This window comes from Phyllostomus discolor, chromosome 4, assembly GCF_004126475.2.
Source record: "Phyllostomus discolor isolate MPI-MPIP mPhyDis1 chromosome 4, mPhyDis1.pri.v3, whole genome shotgun sequence".
In the NCBI taxonomy this organism is placed as follows: Eukaryota; Metazoa; Chordata; class Mammalia; order Chiroptera; family Phyllostomidae; genus Phyllostomus; species Phyllostomus discolor.
In genome coordinates this window covers 148,910,643-148,926,480 of record NC_040906.2, presented here as the reverse complement: position 1 = coordinate 148,926,480, position 15,838 = coordinate 148,910,643, and the positions used below count along the sequence as shown (strand labels likewise).

Below are 15,838 nucleotides of genomic sequence, written 5' to 3'. Positions count from 1 at the left end.
AGAGTTTTGTCCTTTAGTTTAAGCTTTGGTGTTCTCTCTAACACTCTCAACTTCAAGGCTGAAGTTTTGAGGACACTGGAAATAATGGCTGCAGTGGAAAGTCATACATTGCTCTTGTCACTGCCAGCAGGTGCACCTTCCATCTTAAATCCTGTTAAGGCTCTTGTTTTACAGATACTTGTTATCACTGCTCTGGCTGAACACACAGAAGCAGTGGTTGCTCTTCTAGCTTGGAGGCTTTGAACTATGGCTCTCTCATTCAACTTAGATTGCCTATCTCAGGCCAAGAACTCTTACCTGGCTAAGGATATGTTTCTTTTAATCTCAGTTTTCAGACTTGATAGCTGTGGTCTGAGTTTATTTCTCCCTTGTAGGTTCTACTAAAAGTGACAAGACAGAGTGAACACATGAATCATTACATTTATTCCAACCAGTTCCCTGAACACTGGAGTCTCTTTCAGCACGTGGACATTCTTCCAAAGTAAGCATTTAACTAAGCATTTTGCTACTTCATTCTAAAAATCACCAGCTTTCCAGCTGGTGCCTTCATTAAGCCTTTACATATTTTGGCTTAAGTTCTTAGCAGCACCACACTTTCAGGCACCATGGAATCACTGAGGTTTTATTTGGCTGTTTATAAGAAAAATCCAAATACATAGCTCAAGCAATACAGAAGTAAGAGGTGTCTGGAGGCAGGCAATTTGAGACCAGGATTATCTATAATTTATTCACCACGCCACCCTTTGTACTTAGATTTCAGCTTTTTAGGTTGCCTCATGGTGCAAAGTGGCAGCTAAGGTTCCAGAATTTTGTTTAAATTTTATATAGAAAGGATGCAGGGAACAGAAGGACAAAGAGATCTTTTTCCTGTTGAGTCTGCCTCCTTAAGAGCGAGTAGGGAGTATAGTCTTCCAGCTGGCATACCAAGGGCTGTAATTAAACCAGAATTCTATTAGTAGTTTGAAGAGATTGGATATTGTACAGACAACTATTACACTATCCTGATTATTTCTCTAGCATTCAGCCATCTGTTATGCCAAATACTAAAAATATTAGTAAGCCCCTGAAGATATACCTTACAAATACAAAACAAAAATTTCCCAAACTACTCATGGTGAAATGACTTATATTAGTCCAGTATTGAAAATAACCTAAATATCCATTATTATCCATGTTTAGCTGAACAGCCACAAAATGGAGTTGTTTTCCACCATAATAATGACAAGATCTTTATAAAATTCTATGGAATTATTTCCAGGATATTTTGTGAGATAAAGAAAGGAGCAAAAGGGTAAGGTGCAAACTACTTTTTGTGTAATAAAGAATAAATAAATAAGAACAAACACACACACGTTGCTTAGTTTTCCAAAAAAGAAACACAAGAACGACAAACTAGCAACTAATGAGAGAGATTCCATAGCAGGCAGGTGAGAACTGTGGAAGGGATAGGGCTGGGAACTAGAGTTCCATGCATATATTTTAAAATAGTTCTGACTTTTGTAATACTTTATATATTTCTGTAGGATTTATATATAGAAAAGATTTTATTTATTTATTTTTAGAAAGATGGAAAGGGAAGGAGAAAAAGAAGGAAAGAAATATCAACTGGTTGCTTTTATCACACGCTCGACCGGAGATAGATCCCCCAATCCAGGCATGTGCCCTGACTGGGAATTGAACCAGTGAGCTCTCACTCTGCAGAACAATATTCAACAAACTGAGCCACATCGGTCAGGGAAAAATTTTTATGTGTTTGAAATAAGCAAATAAAAAGGGTACAATAAAAAGCAGACAAATAATAAAACTGACTACAAATAAAAACAATTATTACTGTGTATAAAGTTGATATCATTATACACAGAAAAAGGAATTAATTCAAGTAACTTTTCAACACAGGGTTGTGATCACGTATATTTAGAAGAATATATTCCAAAGGACAAAAACAATTACAAAACACTCTTGCATTCTTCTTCTTAGGTTTGCTGTCGTTAGTGATATTGATGTTGTAATTCTCAAACTATTTTGTTTGAGAATTACATAGTAGGACAGAGTAAGGGACTGAATATATAGATTTGGGGAGAAAAGGATTTTCATTGCAGGAGAAGGGGACTACAAATATGAAATGGGGGAAGTTAAGAAAGAACCCTGGGATATTGGATTTGAATTGGAGGTGGCAGCACTGCTAGACATTCAAGAGAAAGATTTATTGAGTAAGAGAAAAGGAAAGAAAGAAATAAGGATTAAAAAGTAAGCTGGAATTAGCACAAGGCTTTTTGTACCCACAAATTTTCTCATTAACCTTTAGTGATTCCAAATTACAATGCTATAACCTGGTGCCTATATGTTACCTGGTCTCGGACACATACGTGGAGGGTGTTGTCAGTATGGCCACATCCACTCCTCATCTCTGGGAAATCTGTAGTATAATTTCTCTGGAATTCCATTAGTAAACATTAGGGGAAGAAAAGGCTCTCCTGAGAGGCTGTCATGCAACTTAGAAGGAAAATGCAGCAGGCAACACTTTGCATCAATACTAGACCTTAATTACATACATTTGGTCATGTATGTAATTGATTTAATGATAATTCCTTGACAGCCACCCAACACCTAATTATTATGTTGTTTGTAAGGGTACAACTTACTTTTTGAGCTTGCTTAACAGTGTCTTTTCCAAGGATTGAATCAGAGCAGTAATAGCAAATATTGACATATCATATATTAAAATAACTTCAAATTGTATTTTAATTTAAAATCATTGATTTGAATCTATCTTGGACACAACAATGATGAAATTCTCTCATGGTGAAATGATTGTATCTCTTAATAGTAGGGAGGAAAAAAGAACAGGTGTGAAGGAAAGCGGAAGGAATTAAATGGGGAACGGTGGCTCCATCTCCTCTCTAGAAGTATGTGAGGATGACACAGGGCTTCAGAGTCCTGGTGAGCTCTTATTTAATTTTATGTAATACTTTGTTTATTTCCTTGTTATCCTAGAGTCTTGAAGTCTTGGTGAATTTTCAGTTTTTTTTCTTCTTCTCTGTTGTTGGTTATTAGTGGTGGTCAGTGCTTGAAGTGAGAAAGGTGGTGGCAGGGAGGTTCAAAGTGGAATCTCAAGATAAGATCTGGGACTCCCCTCTCAACAGATTTCTCTCTGTTGTGAAGCTTGCAATAGTTGGCTGGTGTATTTTAAAAGAAAGAAACAAGCCATCATTCAAGACATATGGGTGAACAGCCTTAGCTTACTCATGTATGTACAGATCAGAAAAGATATTCATCTCTACTTGTAATATAATTTAAAAGCTGAAACATTAAAAATAAAATTTTAGTGTTCTGTTGCTATAGAACTACAGAGTTCTTTAAAAATATTCTTTCATACCAGCAATAATGAATGACATGTTTTATAAAATTAGATTCATGTCAAACAGTCAAGGTAAGTTGTGATTTGAAGGCAGCGAGGCTGTAGTTACTTTGACCGTTTCTTCTCCCCTGCCAGAAAGCATTTCTCAAACATCACATGAATTCATTGTTAGCTCCTTAAACAAATTTTTCAAGGTCTTTAACAAGAATTAAATAGAAATGAAAATAAATAAACATTAAAAGAGCTTCTTTAAAGGATATTTAAAAAGATAGGATTATGATTATTTTTTAAACATTTGAATTAAAAATCTGTTTCAAGCAAATACATGAAGTACTTCAAAAAGAGTAAAAATTTCAAAGACACATCTAGTCTTTTAAGTTCCAACTTAAATATCTACTTTAGGTGTCTTCCCTGAGCCCCTATGTTATATAAAACTTTGCCTATCTCTCAACAGCCAAGCGTGTTATTTGTACCCCACATAGCACTTCTCACTATCTACTCCCTAATGTGGCTACTTAGAGAAATAGTATCTTTTATTACAAAATCATAAGTTGCTTGAGGATGGAATCCATATCTTAATCACTCATATAGTGAGCACTAAAGAAAAGAATGATTGATTGAAAAGGCCATATAAACTACCTATTTTGTAGTAGAGAGGTCTGCAAACTTTGCCTATAAATGGCCACGTGGTAGCTGCTTTTGGCTTTGTGGGCCATGTGGTCTCCATCACAACTACTCAACTTTACTGTTATAGTGTGAATGCAGCCACAGGTCATATGTAAACAATGAGCATGGTGGTGTTTCTATAGACATTTCTTTACAGAAACCGTGTGTGGGTAGATTGGGTTTGGCCCATGGGCTGTAGTTCGCAGACTCCTGTTGTAGAGCAAAAATCCATTAGATCTTCGAACAGGAAATATCATTAACAATTTTATTTAACAGCATAAGTCCTATACTTCTGTTCTCTTTAGTTGTAATGGCACAATTCTGACTGTCTTGAAGCCCCTCGTTGAACACACACACACACACACGCACACACACATGCACACTCACAGTTCTCAGATGTCTGGTGATCTTTGGCTCTCTCCTCATATTGAAATGAGAAGATCTAGACAGCTGATGGAAGCTTCACCCTGTGGGCAGGGCTTGTTGAGAGAACACTTTATTGTTGGGAGACCTGATGGGGCCATTTCATTAGGTAGTCTGGATGGTACCATTAGCCTTTTTTTTTTTTAGCTGATAAGATTCCTCAGAAAAGAACCTTCTAAACACTTCCATTTACAAGGGGTGAGGTAGTAAACACAATGAGGAAACTGTGGCAAAAGTCTCAAAATACACTTAGTCTACATTACATGGCGAAGAAAGAGCCCATATATTTTCCTAACTATGAGGCTGCGAACATTTTGCAAGCATGAGCTATGTCCCCTTTGCTGTTGTGCCACCACCTAGCATGGCATCTGACTCAGGGTAGATGCTTAGCAGGTGTCTGATAGTACTCGGGGCACATAAGGCTGAGAAGGCTGGGAAGGCTGGGAAGGCTGGGAAGGATATTGCTCTGGTCCTTATCACTGGGCACCTATGCATCTGATCTAATTCTGTTATGTTTTTCACATCTTTCTTCACTGTAATTTGAGATAAGAATGTTAATGAATCTGTATTTCTTACATGTACAATATATCTTTGGATGGGGCTTGTCATTCTCTTTCTCAGAGGATGAGCAGAAATAGGAAAATAATTATATTCAAGTAAAGTGCTGACTTATATTTATTTTTTCATTAATTTTTATTTTTAAAGCACTGTCTTATGTCTTAATGAACTATTTAGAATCACTTACAATCATTACTCAAAATTAATTTAGGACCCTGGCTGGCGTAGCTCAGTGGATTGAGTGCGGGCTGCGAACCAAAGTGTCACAGGTTCAATTCCCAGTCATGGCACATGCCTGGGTTGCAGGCCATGGCCCCCAGCAACCACACATTGATGTTTCTCTCTCTCTTTCTCCCTCCCTTTCCTCTCTAAAAATAAATAAATAAAATCTTTAAAAAATTAATTTAGGGTAATTTAAATTTACCTAAGTAGTTTCTCATCTATTCTTAAAGATTACTTAACTCAATTAGATTTTAACTACACATATGTGTCAAATAAAATGGTAAATGAGAACAACTCCACTTTCTTTCAATAGTCAGCTCTCTCCCATTTTTCACATAAATGCTTCCCACATTCTCTGCTCTTCTTAAATCTCCCTACAGTCTGCCTCCACTCGCTTCCCAATACCCTGGGCAGATGACATTTCCTCTTGCTTTGTACAGGGACTAGCCATGAGTTAATGTATTACAAATGTATTGCTCCATCCTTATACCCACTTTCCTCCTTCCTTCCTGTGACAACGTGGCTGTCTCCTATCTGAAGCTCTTCCCTTTGCTCTGCTTGGCAACGATTCCTCTTCTCACTTTTCACATCAACTCCTGCATACCATGTCTCTCTTAAACCTTAGCACAGGGGTGTCCAGCCTTTTGGCATCTCTGGGCCACACTGGAAAAAGAAGAGTTCTCTTGAGTCACATATTAAGTACACAAACACTAATGAAAACTGATGAGCAAAAAAAAAAAAAAGGTTTTAAGTACTGTATTTTACTGTGTATAATGTATACTTTTGCCCAAATTTTTGAGGGAAAAATAAGGATGTTCATTATTCATTGGGTATAATGATTACACACCATGGGGTATAATAATGAGTATAATAATCCTGTGTATAATGCACATAAAAACATGGATGCACATCATACATGGGAGTGTCTTGTACATGGCAAAACATGGTAAATTTATAGGTTTTGTGTTGGCCACATTCATAGACATCCTGGGCCAAGGGTTGGATACCCCTGCCTTAAGGCATTGCTTTTGTGTACAGGCTTTCCTCATCATTTAAAAACTGTCTAAATCTTTCTTATGGTTAGAGTGCATGCCAGTGGGATTTTGATGGGGGTTGCATTAAATCTGTATATTGCTGTTTTGAACTATATTGATCCCTCCAATGCATAAACACAGAATATCATCCCAATTTTTTTTGTACACAATACAATTCTTCCAGAATTTCTTTCAATGATGTCTTGTAGTTTTCAATTGTATAGGTCCTTGACTTCTTTTGTTGACTTTATTCTTAGGTATCTTACTCTTTTTGTTGCAATTGCAAATAGAAATTACACAGATCATGTATTATAGAATTGTACACTTGAAACTTTTATAATGTTATTAACCATTGTCACCTCAATACATTTAATAAAAACAGTATCCCAAAACAGTAGCCTTCTTTGAGCCCATAAGCCCTCTTCAGCTACTGCCTTTCTCTTCACCCTTTCACATTCAGATGTCTTCTTTTTTCACCTCCCATTACTTCTCAAGCCATAGCTCTCTGTCTTAAGTTACCAGTGCTGGGAGAAACCTCTCACCAGCAAATACTTTGCCACACATTGAGTCCACATGCCTTAGTTTTTTTTTTTGATTTCTACTTGACAATCCTCTTTCCACTTTGATACATTCTTTTGGAAGCACTTGCTTTCCAGAACTGAACTGCTCTACTCTAGTATTTCCTTAAATCTCTGGTGGTCTCTGTCAGTCTCTATTTGCAAGTTCTTGCTTCCGAATCATCCCTGTAAGGTTGTTGTTCCTTTCTTAGCCCCTCCCCCACACTACACAGTCTTCCTGCTTTCACTACACCCACTCCCACAGCTGCAACTATTATCTCCATGCCAAAGATCTCCCACTTTTATGTCTGACCTTGGCCTCTCTTTTAAGCTGCAGACGCATATGTCTAATTGACTCAGTCTCTGTGTGTCCCAATCTGAGCTCTGTCTTTTTACTTGAACCATGTTCTCCTTCCTTTTCTTCCCCAGTTTGGTGACTCTGATGTCCATTCCTCTGTCTACATCCAACAGATTCTCGAGTCTGGGAGATTCCAACTATTACAAGCATGAGTCTTTCCACTTTTATTTTTTATTCCCACTACAAATACTATTATTTTGGTTCAACATTTTCTTTCACCTAGAATACCTCAAGCTTCCCAAGTGGTTTTCCTTTTTCACTGCCCTTTAATCCATCTATTCCCTACACTGCCACCAGAGGGAGCATTCTACAATTTAAATCTGATCCTGCAAGAAGATTAAAACTCTACCGGCTTGCGAATTAGTCCTATGGACTGATTACAAGGTCCTTTATGACATAGCCTCTATTAATTAGCCCAGGCTTCTCTCCACTGCTTACTCCTTTGCACTACTTTATTTTCCAGCCATACTTAAATTAATTTACTCCCTTAAATAAAGCATGTACACTCTCTTCTAAGCCTAGTAATAAATTGTCTCAAGCAATTGAAAAACACACCCATTTTCTTCTTACATAGGAAAATGTGTTTACATTTACATATGATAAAGTAAAATATTATGCATACCTCTTTTAAAATAACTCTTCTTTGGAGGATACCCACATTCAGAATTCTAGAACCAATGGTTTGATCACCTGTTAACATTAAAATGAAAGTCTGGATAGGTCATTCTGACTTGATGTGGGAGGAATGATACAGCATTTATGCTGTCACGTGCCCATCCTGCCAGGTATTGTTAATGAACCACAGCACTTTTTTTCTGAAGAGCCTGGACTCTTCAGAAACCCATCACAAAGTCATCTAACACTACAGTGAGCCACTGCCAGTAGGAGTGGATCCTAAAATGTGTGCCTGAGTATGACAAGCAATTTTGCCCTGAGGACTTGAGGATAAATGAGCCAGGGGAGTTGAATTCTTACTCGAATTTGATTTCTGTCTCATGTCTTCCAGTGAGGATGTTACAGAACACACAACAAGGGGGGCCTGGGATGATATACTATTATTGAAAAAAGGCCCCGGGTCCGTTATGTCCGCCGCCAGAGGAAAGACGTCTCTCAATGCCAGAGATTTGTGAAAAGGAAAGGAAACGTTTATTTAATGCTATATACAAACTTAAAGTAGTGACCTAATGTCTTCACCAAAATCCCAAAGTCCCTTAAAACACCCACAAACACATAGTCCTTCCTTCCTTCCCCCTTTGCCCAGTCCAGAGTACCGTATTTCAGGGAAGGAAATAGAAGTCCATGGCTTAGGTAGTCCTCTGGTTCTTCTCAGTTAGTACTCCATCTCGACTGGGAGACCTCCCTGGGTTCCTGGCACCCTCAGCTGAGTCACCGGGATCTCTGCTAAAACCAGGTGGTGGTTCCCCCTTCTAAAGCTGTGGGAGCCCCACTCTGCCAGGCCGCGTGGTTCTCTCCTCAGGGCTGCAGGAGTTTACACTCCGTCAAGTCCGCGTGCTTCTCCTTCTCCTCTCAGGGCCAAGGGAGTCTTCACTCTGCCAAAGCTGTGGGGTTCTCTCTTGCAGGGCTGTGCATACCTCTCCCCCTCCAATGGCTGCTGCGTCTCAGTTTAAATCCCGGCACCAATCTTCCTCTGAAGCTCCATTTCCGGCTCCTCTCACAATTGGCTACAGCTGCCAGATTCTGGGCAGGTGTGGCCCTGTGGTGTGGAGCCAATTATCTCCAGGCTCTTCTGGATCTTATTACAGATCCCTATTTGAGGCTCCCCTCTTGGCTGCACCCTGTTACACTCTCACAATTGGCTGCAGCTGCCAGATTCCGGGCAGGTGTGGCCCTGTGGTGTGGAGCCAATTATCTCCAGGCTCTTCTGGATCTTATTACAGATCCCTATTTGAGGTTCCCCTCTTGGCTGCACCCTGTTACACTCTCACAATTGGCTGCAGCTGCCAGATTCCGGGCAGGTGTGGCCCTGTGGTGTGGAGCCAATTATCTCCAGGCTCTTCTGGATCTTATTACAGATCCCTATTTGAGGCTACCCTCTTGGCTGCACCCTGTTACAAGGACACCCTAACTTGTTAAATATAGTCCCCCCGCCAGCCTTAGAGGAATCTCAATCTAGATATCTTTAAATAAGGCATACACAACCCCAAATGTGCTTGAAAATTTTGTAGGGGTACACAGCATGGGTAGCTTTAGGCAAATCATTTTGTAGATGCTCCACTTCCATAGGTCCCTTCTAATGCTGATGGGCTTGAAAGCCACTCCTTCGGTTTTTTCCTTTCTTACCTCCCTTTCCATAGCTGACTGTCTCCTACCTTACAAACAAATTGTGTGTCTCTCACCCAGCTGAATATTATTTTCAGACATTTCCCAGCTGAATATTATTTTGAGCTTAAAAACTTAAGGGCATTACACATAGGGGTGTTTGAAAATGGAGAGCTCTTGAATGTGAGCCCCTAGATTTGGTAAAACAAGCGAACAAAATGGAAGAGCAGTGCCTGACTTCATTTAGGTTACAGTCTCATGGAGGGGCTCTACGCCCACCCCGTCTCTGACTCTAATGTTAGAAATAGGACTTGAAAAATAGAAGTGTTGCTTTGGAGCACACATTGACATTTTTGCTTCCAACATTTTGTTGGACTTTTTATGGCAAAAAGAAATTCTGATTTGGCTAATTGGTTTGACTATGAGGACTGGCTTTGCCAGTGAGGTGTTCTATAGCAGGTATGTTTCATTAGTTGAAGGGGCTAAATCTGCAACACCAAGGATATTTTAGAATGTATTTAAATATTTTACATAGTATACAATGTACTAGAAGTTATATCTTTGTAACTGTTACATTTGATCTAAAAAGGTAGCTCAATTGAAAAATATACGAGGAAGCATATCACTCTTCAAAATTGTGGTTTCAAGTTAACAATATTTTAGGTACATTGTGAGAGAAAACTTCAAGTTTATTATCTATAATATTAAACTGCAAAATTATGCTTTGGATAATAGGGCTTGAGTATTTTTTGAGAACATAAAGACCACTTCAACTTAAGAAAACCAGGGTGCAGAGAATTCACTGAGTAGCTTACACCCACCCTTTAAGATAAGGGCATGTCCCATCTATTTCTCTTAATTTCTCAGAATAAGGACCATCATAATCCTTATAAAAGGCCTATACAATTGACATTGACATTCACAAATTTTAACTATATTCACAAGAAAACACGAATATACTCTGAAGTTCAAAAAAGCACGCTTGCATACAGCTTTACTGTGATATTAATTTAGCCTGATGACATATCTATGGTAAATATATAATTAGGTATTTAACTAGCAATTTTCTCACCATCTTAACATTTAGAAGAGCTTTTAGAAGTTATTTTTATGATATTGATCTTTTTAAATGCCATCCAAGCAGCTATGGATTAATATTTTTTCAATAATTTTCTCTTTGACAAGTAAAGGCATTGCAAGCTGTTACAAATATTATTAATTTACTAATAAGCCATCACAATACCTTGTGGAGGAAAGAGTACTAGCCTCAGGAAATAAGAATCCTGGAACCTAGTTGTAGATCTACCACTAATACACGTTGTATAATCACAGACCTCAGTGTGTGTGTGTGTGTAATTGTCAGATGTTAAGTAGCTTTCACTCTGAGGACTAGTTTTAACTAATTACAATTTCCTGAAGTTTTAAATAAGGAATGATTCTAAGGATGCTACTGGCACTTGTAAGAAAGTGTGTTATGACCTGTTTAGAATATCTGCTATTAGCATAGATGAGGTATGTTGTATATTTATCAACCCCTGTGATAAAAAGAATCATGTTGTCAGTGTTTGGTCTTCTGGTACATGTGGTGTGCATGTGTGTGTTTCTTCATTCTAAAGAGGGGTTCACTGAAGAAAATAAAAAGCCAAGAACAGTCATAGTCCTTTAATTACTGTTGGAATGGTTGCCATATAAGAGTTTTTTAGAATAACTGGCAAGATCACCTCTTGCCAGTTAGTGCATTCCTCTAGAGGAATGGATCACCATTCCTCTAGATTTACAGCTCTCAAGAGACCTACTGAAGAGAAATAGAAATGCACTTACAGGCATTTTAAAGAAGGTCAGTGAGGTTGCTATTTGGGGGACAATTCCATTGTAGTTAGAATCATTGTTTTCCCATTCTTTGCAGGTCTAGGAACAAGATTTGCCTGGTTAAACCAGAGGTTATTGTCTCTTGATGACAGACTCACTATTATTAAATACACGTGCACCTCATGCATAATAACATTATATACAATTTATGGTGGGTGAAAGACCTTTCGTGAGTCCCTTACTCGACATGCACTTCTTGTTATCAATGTATCTGGGAAGTGAAATTATTACTGATTAGAAGAAGAGAATGGAATTATAGTCCTGGATGTAGAATGTGTTGAAATATCATTGAAAGAGCTCAAATGATATATTGGGCACCTGGTTTAAAAAGCAATGGACTATAATCAGTAGGAAGCTTGTTTTCTACTTTACCTTAGAATGTTGTCTAGCACATTTATCTGACTGTGTTCTGAATAATAATATTCCCATGAGTCATAATTTTGGTGTTTGTAGAACTTGGGGAGGATAATATCTGGGCTGAAAGGTTGGCAATGCCCAGAGCCATCTGAAGATTGTGCTGTTGCAAATGGGTGGGTGCTGTGTGACACAGAATTTCAAGAATTTAAACATAAAGAGAAGATAATAAAGATTATACTTCTCTTCCCACCTCACCCAAACCTGTACCAGCAGGAAGCTGGAGTATGCTTCAAGGACCCCTTCTTTGGTTATGGAACCACTATGATGGTGAGCAAGAGAATACCATCCAGAGTGCAATGCCATTGGACCACAGAGAATAACTGACAAGGAGGTGCCAATCAAGAGAACTGTGAGCAGAACCACATTTCAATCAAGAAAACTCCTATACTTCCAGGAAAAGGAGTCTCCTTAAATCTCACCTAGCAAGACTCATCATCGTGTGAACCACCTACTGCTGTGTGTGTGTGTGCCATTCTTGTCTTTTATGAATAGATTTCATCACAGCTATACTCTTCCTTCTCTACCATTGGTGTGTGTGTGTGTGTGTGTGTGTGTGAGAGAGAGAGAGAGAGAGAGAGAGAGAGAGAGACTTGTGTATCATTAGTCTGTAGGTCACTGAAATGGAAGCAGCCTCAACGGGACCTGATGGGACTTTGTGTCACTTAGACACCCAGGGCTTTGAGCTGGATGAACTGCAGGGGACTAGGGGAAGGTGTGAGTGTGCAAAAATGTGCAAAAATGATTGTGCATGAGTACTTGGATGACCAGAGGGTTGGAATGTGACAGACTTATAACTTCCTCCTAGTATCCTTTCTCCTCTTCTCTTTAGTAGAAAACCCACCCAGCTAGGGATGGCATTTCCTTTGTAGCTAATTGCTTACCAATTGGGTGTGAGCAGAAGAAATATGTACAATTCCTGGATTATCTCCTTCAACATTAATTATTTCACCCAAGACACTGTTTTTTTTTTCTGATACTTACTGGGGAATGATGAGAACTGGGACAACCCTGGTTGTCATATGTAGGTCACCAGGCCTAGGTTACTCACATTCAGACCACTCTGTGAGAGGGTAAGAAATCTTGATGTTATTCAGGCCATTATATTTCAGGGTTGTTTGAAGTCATTTGTTAGAGTAGACTAATGCCTTTCTCTTCATGTTACTCAAGTAATTCTGGTGTGTTACAGGTAGTAGTAACAGAATGGCTTGCTGGGGTGTTTCTACTAAGCTTGGAGGAAGTATGATAACATGTTACCAGACTTCAATGGAGAACATTTCTAGTGGTGAGATTGCTTGTGTCTGCCTTGAACAGTGCTAGATAAACAATGGCATGGTTTCTTCTTGTGAATCTGATATTATTAACTTGATTACCTTTTTTTCTGTTGAGATTTTCATTAAATGTGTTTATATGACTGATTATATTATTTTAGGGCTAGAGGACATTCTGTACAAGCCCAATGTGTATTCATACAATTAGTTCAACCTCAAGCATTCTTGGAGAATCTTACTATAACACAATAAATTAATGAATTAGTATGGTTTAACCTTTAATGAGCAGCAATGACAAAAATGGAATGAGATCCATCAAATAATAGATGCTGTGTGGAGTCTATGATAATGATATCATAATAATACCACTCAAACAAAGTTAGAGAAAGTAATTTTAACTATTATTTTACATTTGAAATAGATGGAAAATGTACATTAATGTTATTATTTAAATAAATTATGGTTTGTAATGGAGCCTGACTTCCCTGGATACCTATAAGATGACCTATTGCCACATTCATATTAGGAGAGAGAAAAAGAGAGAGGCTCAAGAGGGTCTCATTATTTTAACTTAGACAAAATTGTGGTGATCTACTTCGAAGTGTGATTTCAGTGAAGGAAGGATCTGTCATAGTTATTATTAACTGATTAATTTGAGGTGTTGCATCAAAATATATCATAGATATAAAGAAACTTGTTTGGATAAGTATGACGCATGGCGGGGGATGTACACATCCTTATACCTGCAAACACATTGTTTCTAAGGCTATATGGTAGTAGGCAGTCTTCAAACATACACTAACAAATAGATTCATGATATTTGTAAGAATTAACCCAGAAAAGTATTATAATTGGCCCTCTAAGATATCTTGAGATAAGCTATAGTTATACATGCCCATGGAGGAGATACAACAAAAGTGAAACTTGAGAAAGATCAGAATAGAGTTTTCTTGTTATTGAGAAAGTTTTCCAACCTGAATAACTGATTTCCAAGAACTTGGATTATTATAATCAAAATCAATAAGGTAGCTTTGAATATTGGTTCTGAGGCCATGCCATATGAAATATTACCATGACCTGCTTTTCATATGCAGAGATCAAGATGATGTCTGACCCACTGCTCATAGAGGATGCTCCTTGAATTGCTGTTGGTGGTAACTGAATTGGCTGTGCTGTTCTGTCCAGCCCCTCCTCTCTCCCTCTTATAGTGAGGGTCACATGTTTACACGGCAGTGGATGGGCTCTAAAGAGAAACTGGCTGGCTTTAGTGTTAGGTTTGAACTTTTAGTATTTGTTTATAAACTCAGGTTCTAACCCGCTGAGTTTTCATGTCAGTCCAGACACTAAGTAATTATCATGTATTTGAATCTGGCACATATTTTTTTCTGTAATAAAATCTAGTTAATCTGGGAAATCAGACATAGCAGGAAAATATCACATCATTTATAGCTCTGACAACTTTCAAAATAGTATAAAGACACAAAAGTAAACCTTTACTTTAAAAATTTAACTGTGGTGGGTTGCATATATATTATTTATTTGAATGCTCTGAAACTTAGCAAGGCCATTTCAATTGTGAGTAGAAAAGCCTCTTCAGTTTTCTGTATTCAAGGTCATTGACATTTGAATGTTCTCAGGATTCTGGTAAAAAGAGAATAAAAACTTCTCTTTCCTATTTCAATTTTTCTTTCCACTTCCTTGTAACTTTTCATGAACCATTTGGCCTGCACCTGGGGCCTGCTGATGTAACCACATCACTTCAGGGGCCAGAGCGGGAAATTTTACAATATACAATGCTTATGTCATATCATTAAATATAATGCAGATGCAGGTAAAAGGTTTTCTTTACACAGAGGTTTTGTTATTTTTTATTTGTAGCAGACAACAATTTTAATAAAACTTCTAGGCTTGTAGTGTTACAGGCTGGCATTCTGATCACTACACTGTGACAGTTCAAGCTTTCTTTCTGCCCAGTGTGTCAGGATGACCCAGAAAGAATGCTGGAGATGTTGAGCTTCTTGTTTTCTCTCCCTCAACACATGCAGGGTCATGAACTGCCTTCAGTTTGGTAGCGAGTGTATTTTATGTCCCTGCAACTAGGGAAATTAATGCTAGAAAAGGGAAGTTAGTGAGGTATTTTGGCCAATGCTATACTCAGGTTAATACTTACAGGGTCATAGAACTTAACAATGAGAGGAACCTCACTGATTATTTATTTACTTATTTACTTTTAAATATGAAATGCTTCATGAATTTGTGTGTCATTCTTGTGCAGGGGCCATGCTAATCTTCTCTGTATCATTCCAATTTTAGTATATATGTGCTGCCGAAGTGAGCACCTCACGGATTATTGCACCTCTCACTTTTTAGAGTGGACCTTGTGTCACAGCCTGCTAGTCCCAGTGGTGAAAACAAGATTGGAGCAAGGTGTAGGTCACCCTCTGGTCATGTTACCTAAAATGGTCAGGCCCTCTTCTCTCTCCTGATGTCTGGTTTATCATCTTCATGTGGCCTTCTCCATCTCTTCAGAGATGCAGCCCTGTCTTCAGTCTATCTATAATGAGAAGCTCTGCAAACAGAGCATTTCCCTTAAGCCTTTCATATGCCTAATACCCACACCACCGAAAGCCTCACTGCCATCTGTCCCTTCTTCCTTAGATATGTGTTAACAATGGAATGGAAAAGAGAAGAAACAGAAAGGGAAGGAAGTGTCTTGCAATGATGACTTTCTATCTCAAGGGGACGCACCATTTCTCCTTCCTGTGCTTACGTCCTCTTGGAGTAAAACTTCTCCACACTCCAGCTCAGTGAGCACTCCAGCTCTTGTC

At 38.4% G+C, this 15,838-nt stretch overlaps 1 non-coding gene across 1 annotated transcript; it reads right to left on the bottom strand.

The window, feature by feature from the left end:
- Positions 1-15,240: 15,240 nt before the first annotated feature.
- Positions 15,241-15,349, bottom strand: LOC114495758. The gene has a single exon (XR_003684435.1). It is a non-coding gene; the product is annotated as a U6 spliceosomal RNA (small nuclear RNA).
- Positions 15,350-15,838: the final 489 nt, after the last annotated feature.